The sequence below is a fragment of the Nesoenas mayeri genome (assembly GCF_963082525.1).
Source record: "Nesoenas mayeri genome assembly, chromosome: 3".
Taxonomy (NCBI): Eukaryota; Metazoa; Chordata; class Aves; order Columbiformes; family Columbidae; genus Nesoenas; species Nesoenas mayeri.
Window position 1 is genome coordinate 87,159,728 of NC_137544.1, and position 12,490 is coordinate 87,172,217.

The following is a 12,490-nucleotide window of genomic DNA, read 5'->3' on the forward strand; positions in this document are numbered from 1 at the left end:
GAGCATCTAGATGTTCCTGCCATCTAGGCAGTAGCATACAGTGTGGTGCCAGTAGGACAAAACTCCAAGACTGTGTGGGAAAGGAACAGGTAGTAGCAGGGTCCTGAATCAGCAGGTTCTGCTGTTCTCTATTTCATTTCTGCTTGTGGCCCTGTAGTAATGCTAGGGGCTAACCTTTCTCAGACAAGAATTGCTGACAGCCTTTTGGGAGAAGCTTTTATCCGTAGATATGGCTTCTGGCAGATTTTCACCAAAGAAAACATAAATACCTTGGACTGGATTGTCACAACAGTGCAGCAGAACAACACCCTGCCCAAGCTTTACTGCCCCACTGAAAGATCCTCTGAGGTGCATCTGTGTCTTGGGTGTGAAAAGCAAGGGCTGTGCATATGATGTGTCCCTGGGGAATGTGTGTGAGACAGAGACCAGGAAGAATTGTGGCTCCACCGCTGTCATTCCCTGTGGAGCTGCTGGAGACATGTGTTGGTCAGACCTGGTTATTGTTGGCCATGGAGTGCCCCTCCTTGGGAAAGTGGTGCTTCAATACCACGGATATGGTCTGCGGGAAGGTGTCAGTTCTCACAGTGTTTTCAAAGGAGACACAAGCCTTTCTAGCTTATTGAAACATTTGTTTTGACTTTTATAATACAGTATAAAAGCCCTAAAGTTTTGTCTATTAAATTGCCATACCATAATATTATGACGGGTCATGGCATAATAGTCTTACTGTTTTGACTCTAAAGCATGCTATGACATGGAGCAAGCTGATGAAATCAAAATGAAATTAATGTTTTGTTTTGACAAGACTGTGTTTCTGTTTCATTTGTTTGATAAAGTTAAAACAAAAATGTCAGCTGGATTTTTCCAAAGTGCAGCTTCAAAATTACATTTTCTTACTCAGATGTGGATTTTGAATGAACATCATAACCCTGTTTTGTGCTCAGATCATAGTGGGAAAGTTGTGAGTGGATAGCACCTTGGAGTAACACTTCAGTCCCCGGTTTGTCAAGGACTCTACTTGTCTTTTGACCAACTTTAGTAAAGACCTTTTAGTGAAAGTACAGTCTTGGCCTGTGGGTCCAGCGTGACACTTTGAACCATGACACCTTCTGCTGTTGTGGTTCCCAGTCACCCACGACTTCTCTTTAGCCAGCCGGAACCCACTCCAGAAACAGACTGAGAACAAAGAGCTCTCGAAAAACTGAGTTTTGTGACCTGCTGGGCCAGGAAGCCTCCAGACTACGGAATAAAACTGTCCTAGAACAGCAGGGTCTCTGTAAGACGCCAGTGATGCAGACTTGCTCTGTGTGGCTGCAGGGCTGGTCCATCCCCCTATTCATGCATCATCCAAAACTCACAGTTTCTTAATTCTATTCCTCACATTTGCTGCTCACACATGATGTTAGGCAAGTGTCTGTGCCTGCTTTCCCCTCCCCATCTTTGTGTAGTTGAACTGAAGTGTCTCTGAGAATGAGACATAATTACTTTGTGTACAAAGCACCTGGAGTATCAGGGGGGGTGTCGATCTCTGCTTCTGGTGACTGGTAATCTATCTTTTCTATTGTGCAGTTTTCTACTCTGAATATTGGCTTTTGTGGTAATACATTTATTTCCCTTGTTCATTCCATTTCATTATTTTTTTCCCCAGGGTTTCCCTTTGTTTGCCTGGTTGTGCTCTGTTGCACAGGTATTTATCTAAGTGGGGCCTGCTGTATTTGTACCAACCCAGGTGGCATGTAAGATGCAAACATCAGACACCTCTTTACACATCCCCACATTTCCTGGATGATTGATTAACAGCTTTCTCCCTTATTGGCTTTTCTTTCTCATAACTGGGGGTCAGCTTGCATGGGCTAACACCTTCAAGGAGGCCTTATTTCCTATATACATCAGCTTTACTGACTTCTTATTATCTCAGTCTTCTCTGAACCTTTGTTCAATTCAAGAGGTAATTAAACACAAAGCCAAAGCAAATGTCAGGGTGATAATGAGACAGATAAGATTAAAAAAGAACCTTTTTTTTTTTTTTAAAGACCTGACACATACCTGAAGTGCCTGTTGACTCACGGCCAATGGAAAGTTTCCTTTCTTGCCTGGATATAGTCAGAAAAGTGACCATGTAAAAAATGGCACCACCTCCCTCCAGGTATGTGCTGCTGAGAAGAGCACCTAGCTGGCAAAGCACTGAAGAAAGCACTGAAGCATATAGGTATTTGCCCTGAAATTGTTTGCTCATATGCTTAAATTTAAGCATGTGCTTAAGTGTTTTGTTCAACCAGGGCCTCAGCCCAATGCAGTTCAAGTGGGTGTAATTCAGCGGGTGCAATTCCATTCATTTCAATAATGCCAATGGGAGCCCTGGCTCACAATGACTCCAGGCTGTATCCACTGCCTTCACGGTGCTACTCCTCCCCAAGGTCCAGGGGGTGTCCTGGACCTTGCAATGCTGCCCAGTTTGCAGGAGAGTTCAGAAATCATGCAGTAACTCCTTGGAGCTGCACAGTGCAGTGCGTCACCTGCTAGGATCTCCCTCTCTTGGAGTCCTTTAGGGCTGGAAGAATGGGCATGTCCTTTACTGATCTCTGCTCTGGGTTAAATTTGTCTCAGCAAGAGCCCACAGTGCAGAGGAACCTGTTGAGATTTGGGGGAGATGTGGAGGAGACATTGTAGGCTCTCCCAGCATCATGGTCTATCCACACTGCTGAGTTTTGGGGAGATTGTGGAGGGGATATTGTGGGCTCTCCCAGCATCATGGGCTGTCCACGCTCCCCTTTGCCTTTCTGCATTGAATGAGTTTTTAATCTGAAGCAGACCTATAGTGTAATTATCAGGGGTTGGGGTGTAGAAGCCACTAATCAAAAAGAGCTGGAGTTTTCCTTGGGAGCTTCAAAGGTCTCTGCAAGCAGGAGAGCCTGTGAAGGATACACATGTTACTGGCTACGCAGTCTTGATAGTTAAAATTTTACTTGAGCCCATGTGTTTTTCCACTGGGTATTTTTATCCTCTGAAGTCTACTGTACTTGGCTGCGTCCAGTAAACACATCCCTGTTGTTCTCTCACACGTGTTTACTTCGCAGCTGGGGGAGCACAGCTCACCATGCCAGTTGTCAGTGGCTGGCTGAGTAAGTGAAAATGAAGCACTAAAGCATCCCAGAAGCTCCAGTGTCTCCTGCCTCTCGTTGGTGGCCCACGTCCTCCCATGGCCTTCCTGCCTTTGAACACTGGTCACTGCCTCCCTCCCAGGGCAGGGCAGATGCACCTGAGACCCACGCTCTCCTCAGCATCCCTTTTGCTGTGTGACTCTGTTCTGCTCTGTAGCCTCACCAGCAGCATTTAGCTCATCTCTCCCGTTCCCAAACATGTCAAGGAAAAAGCAGTTGTCCTGATAACCCTGTCATGGGGCAGGGGAGAAGCAGATGTGTTATCTCATATCTGAGTGCTGAGGAGCAGAGGCAGGAAAAGAAATGTCTGCACCCTGAGGAGATGCAAGGAGCCCATGATGAAATCAGGAGCTGAAGACAGGTGTCTTCTGCATTGGTGCAGGACTCACATGTGACCTTTCAGCAGCTTTTACACCTTCAGTGTTTTGAGGTCACCAACATAGTGATTCCACAGGGTTCTGCAACTTGAAGGAAGACCTTGAAAGTGATAACACCAAGGTCAAGTAACTCTATACGCAGTAGAATTTCTTAGTCTGCCATGGCTCTGTCCACTGTGAACTCTTTGATAATTAACAATATGTCCAAGCATCTTCCAGAACCTTTCCACTGAGAAAGATGGGCAATTTTAGTCTCTTTTCCTTAATTAGATGCCAATTTTTACAAAGCAGATTGAAATTCAAGATCTCTTGAAGATCCTGTTCCTTTGCTGTTGGGTTCAGAAGCTGGGAGGGTGCAGGGTTGCAGGGCACTGTAGTTGCATGAACCTTGTTCCATCATGATACCAAGCTAAATATTATTTTAATGAAGCTCTGAAAATAAGCAAACAAATAGCAGGAAAGTGAAGGAAGTGGCTGGGAGAAGTCAAGGTCATCAAGAAGTGCTGCCATTATAGCCACACTTCATGCTGTGAGCAGGCTTTGTGCTTTGGGTGAAGCTTTGGTCTATCTAAATAACTGGCTGTCTCTTCACCAACATTTGTGTCTGGGGAGTTTTTGACTGGAAACTGGTACATTACGGCTGCAGATGCTTCTCTCCTGCTGTAATATGAATTATAATAATTTTAATGCTCTAAAAATAATACTTTATGTCTTCAGCCATCCATTATTTATTGACTGACTCACTCTGGAAAACAGATAGAAAAGTGGAGTTTAATATTAAGACAAGAAAGATCAATGTCATTTTGAATACACATTGTGAATACATATTTGATTGCATTAGATTATACATATTATGTTGGATACATAAAGGTTATGTAAAACACCTAACAGAAAGGGCACAGATCCCAGACTGAACTCTTTTGAAACTGTTATCATGCATTTATTACTCATAAGGATAAGCTCATTTTTTTCAAACAGTTCTGAAAAAGAACTGTGGTCAAATTAAAAAAAAAGAATCACCCCTTCAAATAAACAACTAAGCCTGCACATTTAGCAGATGTGCTTCTCATCATTTCTGGGACAATACTAGAGAAGCAAAACAAAATTTGCCCTGACGATTGTTTGCCCGAAACCTTCTCCCTGCACGCGGGATGAAAGGCAAGCAGGTTTCACCCTCAGAGGTGGAAAAAGCACTTTAAGTTCCTGCTCCTTGTCTTTGGATGTGTTGACCAAGGGATTGCTTGAGTCTCATGGGTTTGCCAATAGGTGATGTGTTCTACCTGAAGGAAGCCCCCCGTGTAGAGAAGAAGGCGGGGGTGGGGTCTGTCCCCATTCCCCATGTTCTGCTCCCACCCAAAACAGATCCTGGAGCTCCTGAGGTCAGGGCACAAACCACTGCCTTCCTGGGGTGCTGACTCAGTGCAAGACCTTACATGCTGACAGACAGAGCCAACAAATGCCACCCGGGGGAAGCTGCGCAGATGTGTGGTGGGTGGTGGACAACCAGCAGGCCACCTCCCTCTGTCAGGAAGAGCTGGGGAGCAGGGCAGCTGCTGTTGTGCTTTGAACACCACAAGAACATTTGGATGGTGGAAAAAGCAAAGATGTCCACTCACTGCCATAACCAGGGGCTCTGCAGAGATGGGAAAACATCACTCTGGGGTCAGGACGTGCCTTTCACCAAATGCCAAAGCCCAGACAGAAAAACTTCATTATTCTTCTAGCAACGTATTTCATGGCTGCTGCTGCAGCTGGGGAGGTTCCTGAGCAGCAGTCATATCAGTGCAAAGTTCTCCTAGCTCCAGTTTTTATCCCACTTCCAGCCTCTCTGCAATTGGTCAAAAATGATAAACCAGCCTGAAGTCATGTCTGTTTGGTGCATTCCCTTGCTCCTCTGTCCTGTCCATCATGGTGCTGGGACAGTGTCCCCAGGATGGCTGAACTAAGTTCATTCTTGGTATCAGGGAGCTATACATGAAGCCATACACTGCTATACACTGGCCCAAGTAAGTGACATCCCCCAACAGAGGCTGTGGGAACAGGGGAACTGCAGGCTGTGGAGAAGAACAGAGTAAAACAAAGGCTAAAAAGTAAAACTTACTGTAACTTCTCCTCCCTTTTGCTGCTTTTCTCAGTCATAAAAACTCAGCAGGGGATGTTTAAAATGCCAGTCATGTAATTATTCATTCAGTTTGCGATGCATGATATAAGATTTCAGCAGAGTAATGGGATCCAGCTCACACTGTTGCAGTGTGTGTACAGAGCTCAGAGGACGGGGAATTGTATCTCTGCTCGTAAGAGATCCCATCAGGACACTCAGATCAAGACGAGCTGTCAGGGTCCCACAAATATAGAACAATAGAATTATTTTGGTTGGAAAAGACCTTTAAGATCATTGAGACTCTTACACTGCAGTCCTTGCACAGAGGCAACAGAAGTAAAAGAAATTATTTACGTACTGAGGAATTGGGAACTGAAGAGAGATCCAACCAGCTGCTTACACCTGGTATTGCAAAATTGGAGATAGTTGATGGCTGCTCGGGTTTGTGGAGTATCTCACAGCGATGTACACAATCTTTTCAGTGTGGGATCACCCATTGAATGGGATCACCCATGTGAAAGGTGCGTTTGCCTTTTCCTGCGAGACATGCAGGCAAAAGTGAAGATGTAAATTTCTGCAGCAGTGAAAATGGTGGGATCAACATGCAGCTGAAAAACTGAGACAGGCAGCATGCTTGTGATATCCATGGCTTGGAAGTTAGAAGCAGAATGAGACACTGCATGGAATCTACCATCCACCTGATGTGCTGCCAAAAGCAGTATTACAAAATAGCATAGGTTTGAACATGCTACAGGGCTTGGGATCAGATTTTCTAGGTTCTTGTGGAAAATCAAACCAGCATTAGTTCGATTTTCCAGCTCATCTATGGTTTGGTTAAAGAAGCATTTTTCATGGCTCTGTTCTCTGGCCAGGAGCAGAACAACAGATGTGCAAAGCTGTGGAGTGGCTTCCAAGGTATCTCCCGAACACAACATCCTGTTGTCAGCCCTTAGCAGAAGCATTGCTTCATTTCCCTCACGTTGCTGGACTCTGGAAGGAGCCTCATTTGCCTTCAGGCTTCTTTCTAGGATGGCAAAAAAGAGCTTGATGAAAGAAGTAAGCAGTGCATAAACTCGTGCATTTTACTTTCTGCAGGTACATCAGGCCAAATCTCAGCTGTTCAGAAATAAAAGGTGGTCCCTTATAGTGGTAGGGCAGGGTGGGAGAAGAGGAATGTAGAGAAAGGGGTAATCTATGGCAATGTAAGAAGTCTTTAAGCCCTTCTTCTCTCATCTTGCGCAGATGCTATTATTTTTCTTGTAATGGGACACATCTCTTGCCCAATTTCAAGTGCTCCAAAGTCTGGCACATCATGTCCCTGCTGCTCTCACTTTAACAGGAGGTATTATACTTTGCAGTTTCCGTTTCACTTTACTTCTCTTCGGGTGAATCACCCCTTTCACCTTTTATTCATGATCACTCTGTCAAAGAGACAGAAAATAGAAAGCTGTTTCTGTAACTGCAGAAACCTTTCCTTCCTGAGACCTCTGAGCCTGGAAACTTGTGGTGGGGTGGCTTCACTGTCAAAAGCTGCCTTCTCCAGGGCTGAGCTCCAGAGTCAGCTGCTGTTGCAGCTTTGGGGTGAGGAAACACCACCTCACCCTTCTGCTCCCGTAGCTTGGTATCCTTGCATCTGGTTTAGTTTTCATTTTTGGCAGTGGTAAAAGCTATTGATCTCTTAGCCTGAGCTGGTAGAATTGGTTCATTTGTGCATTCGGTGTCTCAGTAGAGCTATTATGCTTGGCCTTTGGGAAAATGACGAACGGAAGTCTTCTGCTCTCTGTGGCAGGAAGAACAATCTCAGAGAAGATGCAGAAGAGCCCATGGCAGTGCATCGGTGATCTCTCACATGCTGGGGTGCATATGCATGGACCAGGCAGCCCCAAGACTGCCAGCGAGAAGTATGAGGACAAAGGTTCCTCCATCAGGGATGTGAGGGGACACTGGAAACCTGAAAAATATTTCATTCCTTTAAAGTCATACCAGGACCTACTGTAGTGGCTTTGTACCCCATCCATGTGCTGGTCCCTGTTGCTATCCCGTAAGTTCCAGGTTCCTGTAAGGCAGGGGTATCAAACTCACTTTCACCGGAGGCCACATCAGCCTCATGGTTGCCTTCAAAGGGTCAAATATAATTTTAGGACTGTATAAATGCAACTACTCCTACATCTATAGGGGAAACACATCTTGCTCTCAAACTCTTGGCAGCTGGGCTCTTCCTGGACTGTGGACTTCGACCTGCTGTTAATACAGCCTCAGAACCTACCTCAGTCAGCACTAGAAGATGCAACTTCTGGCTCAAGCCTATGCAGATGTTGCTGAAGCCAGCGTTATCCTGCCAGATTTGTTTGTTATTTTCTCCAATAACAAACTTTTGAGGAAAGGTTTCTTTCTTCCTTTTCCACTTCTTGAGAGTTTGGTAACTAGTCACAATGCCAAGTCAGCAAACATATTTGCACAACCTAACCAGAACCAGTGAGAAGCTAAATGTATTCGAAGAGAGGACTGAGGGGCTTTAAATCTGTTCATTCCTTGAATCTTCTCTGCAAGAAATGTAGGAATGAACCTGGCCAGCTGGACCTACAGTTCTGACAGTTCATCATTCCAATAGAGACCAATACAGATACTTCACAGAAAGGAATTCTTTTCTTCAGCAAACCCATTAAGAAGACTTTGGCTTGAGCTCTGAAGGTTTTATATCCTTTCTGTACCTCTTAGATGCCTATGTTCTTTGCCTAACAGGTATAGTAGTGAATCCTTGGGAGAGGTAAACAGAAGAGATAAAAACTCTGAAGCCCAGAGCTTGTTTGTCTGGTGTCTGATTAAATGCCATCCAACAAAGCTTTACTAGCACAAAGCCCCAAGGTCTGCATGTGGCCAGAAGTCTCTCCCGCCTGTTGTCTTTGCATAGCCCATGTACTCACTCCTTATCCCTGGTTTATACAGCTGGTCTGAGGACCACCCCAGGTAACAAAGAAAACATCAGCTCTTGAAAGATCTGTTGGGAATAGGAAGATGTCGTATTATTTACCCGGTTGGATTTATGCATGTGTGTGTGTGTTTAACAAGGAGCTTGGTGCCTGCTGGACTCCTGAGGCTGGAATTTATACAGGCCAGCATTTATCTGCTGCAGTTTATCTTGAATGCAAGAATAATAAACTCAGTTGACAGAATGATGTATGCAAAGCATCTTCTCCTCCCATAGCATGTGGTAGAGGTGTCTGGTTTTCAGGGAGTCCTATTATTAAGTGATTAGCCTTGCAACATTATCAATATCAGATTGCTTAAGGGCTTTGGGCAATCAGCGATACAGTAGGACTTGATGTCCATCCATCATGGTTATAGTCAGATACAGATGTTGGTGTGAGAGCGTTACCTGTGTGGGTGAAACAGTTGCGAGTTTGAGTTTGTCAGAAGAAGGCGCTCAGAGATGCTTGCAAAAGAAAACAAAGCTGAGCCTTCATTATCGTTAGTTCCATTGTGAGATAACTTCTGCTACATTGTTTTAATGGCCCTCTTTGTCTCATCCTCACTTGTCCGATTACTGGCTTTCATTCAGCCAGAACAAAAACATCCCAAGCACCATTGAATATGGTATTTTCTTGACTTTTCAGGCAAGGCTGATTTATTCACCCCTAATTAAGTTTCAGCATCCAGGCAGCTTCAGTCTGCTCTTTGTGCTTCTGCCAGTTCAGATGGTAACTCTGGGATCTTAGGAAGCCCAGGTCTTTGGATTTTTTTTCATCACCTAAAAGGGTACTGGAAAAAAACATAAAAAACCAACAGCTTACTGGGCTGGATATGTTTCACCCTGAATAATCATTAAGAGCCACATCTTCAAAGGCAGATCAAATACTTCAGGGGATCTGATTGTAACTATTTAAATTGCATCCTGCTCACAAAATAAATAATGCTTACTCATTTTATTATGCAAAAAGCTCTTCACGGCCACACCTCACTGTACATGTTTCCTCTTGTTGATACTTTTTATCTTACCCCAGCTGTGACACCAAAATCCCCTGCTATTGCAGTTCATTATATAAATTTACAGTGCTATATACATGAATGATTACAGTAGATTGTATATCTGTGGGAATTATTCCTCTAAAAAGTGCAACTGCTCCCCTGACACAGGATGATTCTCAGAAGGGGAAACATTAGGCCAAGTACAATCAGGACAGGCTGGCGCTTGTAAGAAAATTTGGGTCTAATCCATCACGTCCACGTGGAGGAGGCTGAAGTCTAGTTTCTAAAGCCTTTCTAATTTCTTTACCTCCCAGTAAGTCTCTGGTGTCCTGTGGGACAGACCAAGATTTGATCATATGTTCCTGGGAGGCAGAGCTTTTAATCCTGTAATTTGGAAGTATAAGCATCCATCTCAAAAGTGAAGAGGGAAATGGTCGCAAAGAATCCATCCCCTTCCTGACTGAAATGGTGGTGTGCTGTCTGTGAAGCCATGCTCTGCAGGAAAGCTGAAGGCCAAGTCTCTCTCAGCCTTGCTTTGGAGCCTGGAGCAGCATTTCAGACCCTTGCAGAAGTTCATAAAGCAGTTGTGGAGTGAGGCAGATAGAGTTTGGTAGAGGAAGGCTTGAAAATCTGAATGCTGCTGCCCACTTCTCAAGGGTACTTTCACCCGAACAGTGACACTTGCTTTCTTCTTACTGGCATCTGACACCTAAGTGGGCATGCTGGCTTGCTCCTTTATATGGAGCTATTGCTGTCCCTCTAAAGTCAGGGTCCTGCTTCAGCTTGTCTGAGACTTCATTGTCTGTAGGTACTGTTTGGGTGTGGAAACTTTCCTGCAGCTACAAGAAGACACTGCTGTCTAACAGAACAGCAAACTAGAGGGTCAGTTCAGGTATCTGAAATGCCTTGCTCTCTACATTACCTCCCATTCCTCAAATGTGAGTGCTCCTACAGCATCATCTTGCCTCTACCTAGGAGGACATATTTTTGGGGAAACAGGACTTGGTCCACTGAGGTCAGTAGAAAGTCACCCATCAGTTCTGAAGTGGGTCCTGGAGGGGAATCGTACAACTCAGTGATGTTACCCAGATCCTTCATTTGCACTTTGTCTTGTCCTCTGTTTCCTGTTATCTGTTTTCCCTCCTGAGTGTGAGACAGATTTATCCTAGCAATTTACAAAACAGCTTCTGCTCCTCTTTTGTGAAATCACTTGTATTTTTTCTTCATCCCCTGACTTCCTTTGCACAAAAACCACCTTTGCTTTTTCTTCAGTATGTTTCCCCCTAAGCCACCCAGGTTTCAAACCATCATTTTCAAAAAAAACAGCTCCATAAGCAAGTCACAGTGTTATTTTTTCCACTATAAACTTCAAAGTTGGTTAGTGAGGCAGGATCAGCATCACTTCCCTGTTGGTCTGGGGTCTGTGCCATCATGTGTCACATTCAGCTGGTCCCAAGTGTGGCATCACAGTCCCCACACCATACACCCCACATCCCACAGAGCCAGGGAGTAGAGCTGAACTCCCAGCAGCAAAATGTTATCTGAGCTTTCAAATCTTCTTTTGCACTGTGGGCGGCTTGGAGCAGATAGGATCCTAATGGACTGTTAGGCCAATTTGGGCTTGGTAACTGCCTTTGTAAGGATAAGAAATGAGCTGGGACAGAGAGGAGCAAAATGCTTTGGAATATATATTTAATTCTCTGCTAGCACTTCTGTGGAAGAGCCAAAATGGATATCACTGTCACTCAAATTTCCCTGTTGTCGCTTAGTTTATTGTCCCTGCCCCACAAGGTCATGGTCACAGTGAGCATGCAAGCATTTCCCTCTGTTGACCTCGGTAGAGATTTGCTAGCAGGCACCAAGGAGGGCTGGGGCGTCCACTTTCTGTGGGGCATGTGTCCTGTGTGGTGGTGGGGGATTTGGGCTGACATTGTTGGCTTCATTCAGTGGAGACAGTTCACAGAGCCAGTGGGAGACATTGGAGAGCTGCAAGACCTCCCCAGGCTGTGGAAGACACATGGCAGTGCCCTGTGAGCAGGTGGTACAGCAGAGATCACGTCCACAACATGGTCTGCACCATACTTGGCCTCTGCAGGCAAGAGAAATGAAGGTTTTCTCCTACCTATATGAAATAATCTATGGGAATAGAGCACAAAGGAGGGTGCTTGAATAGAAATGCAAATGTTTTGATCTATAACCACAAGACTATGTTCACCAAGTGAAAATTTCACAGTAGGGTGAGTCAGTCTCATGTTATTAGGAGACCACATCCCATAGCACATGGTCACCCAAAGGGACAGGCAGTGGCTGCAGCCAAAACATGGAGAATAGTCTAGTGTGTGTGAAGGGGAAAGAGAGGATGAGAAACATACAGGAGGAGATCTGTGAAGCAGGGTTTATAGCTATATTACCAAGTGTCTAGTTGGAGTAGCTGCAAGGAGAAAGAGAAGGAGAAAGGGAATATAGCATTATGTCTTGAAGAACACCTCTCATTGCTACTAGTTTATTCTGCTTCAACCCTTTGAGAGTGCAGTCAGGGAATGAGATTTTCCTTTACAAAGGGCCACGATGTGCCTTGTGAAGAAGCAGTGATTTTTGCAGTCCTCTGAATTTTTCTCTTTTTCCACCAAGACTTTTCCAGTGTCCTGATCACCTCATTATAGTCAGGGTAAGTGGGACCATGCACACCCTGAAGTGTATGACCTCCTGGCAGCTGGCTGAAGTGCTCCTTTGCTCAGACTAATGGGGTAGGTGGGTGCAGAATAGTACTCATGGTTCCAGGTCTCAGCCTGGCCAGCCGTAAGTTTTGTGACTGCAACAAGAGCATAGGACTAGTATCCTCATTTGCTAGCATTACCCATTCCAATTTTTCTGAGGATTAAGAA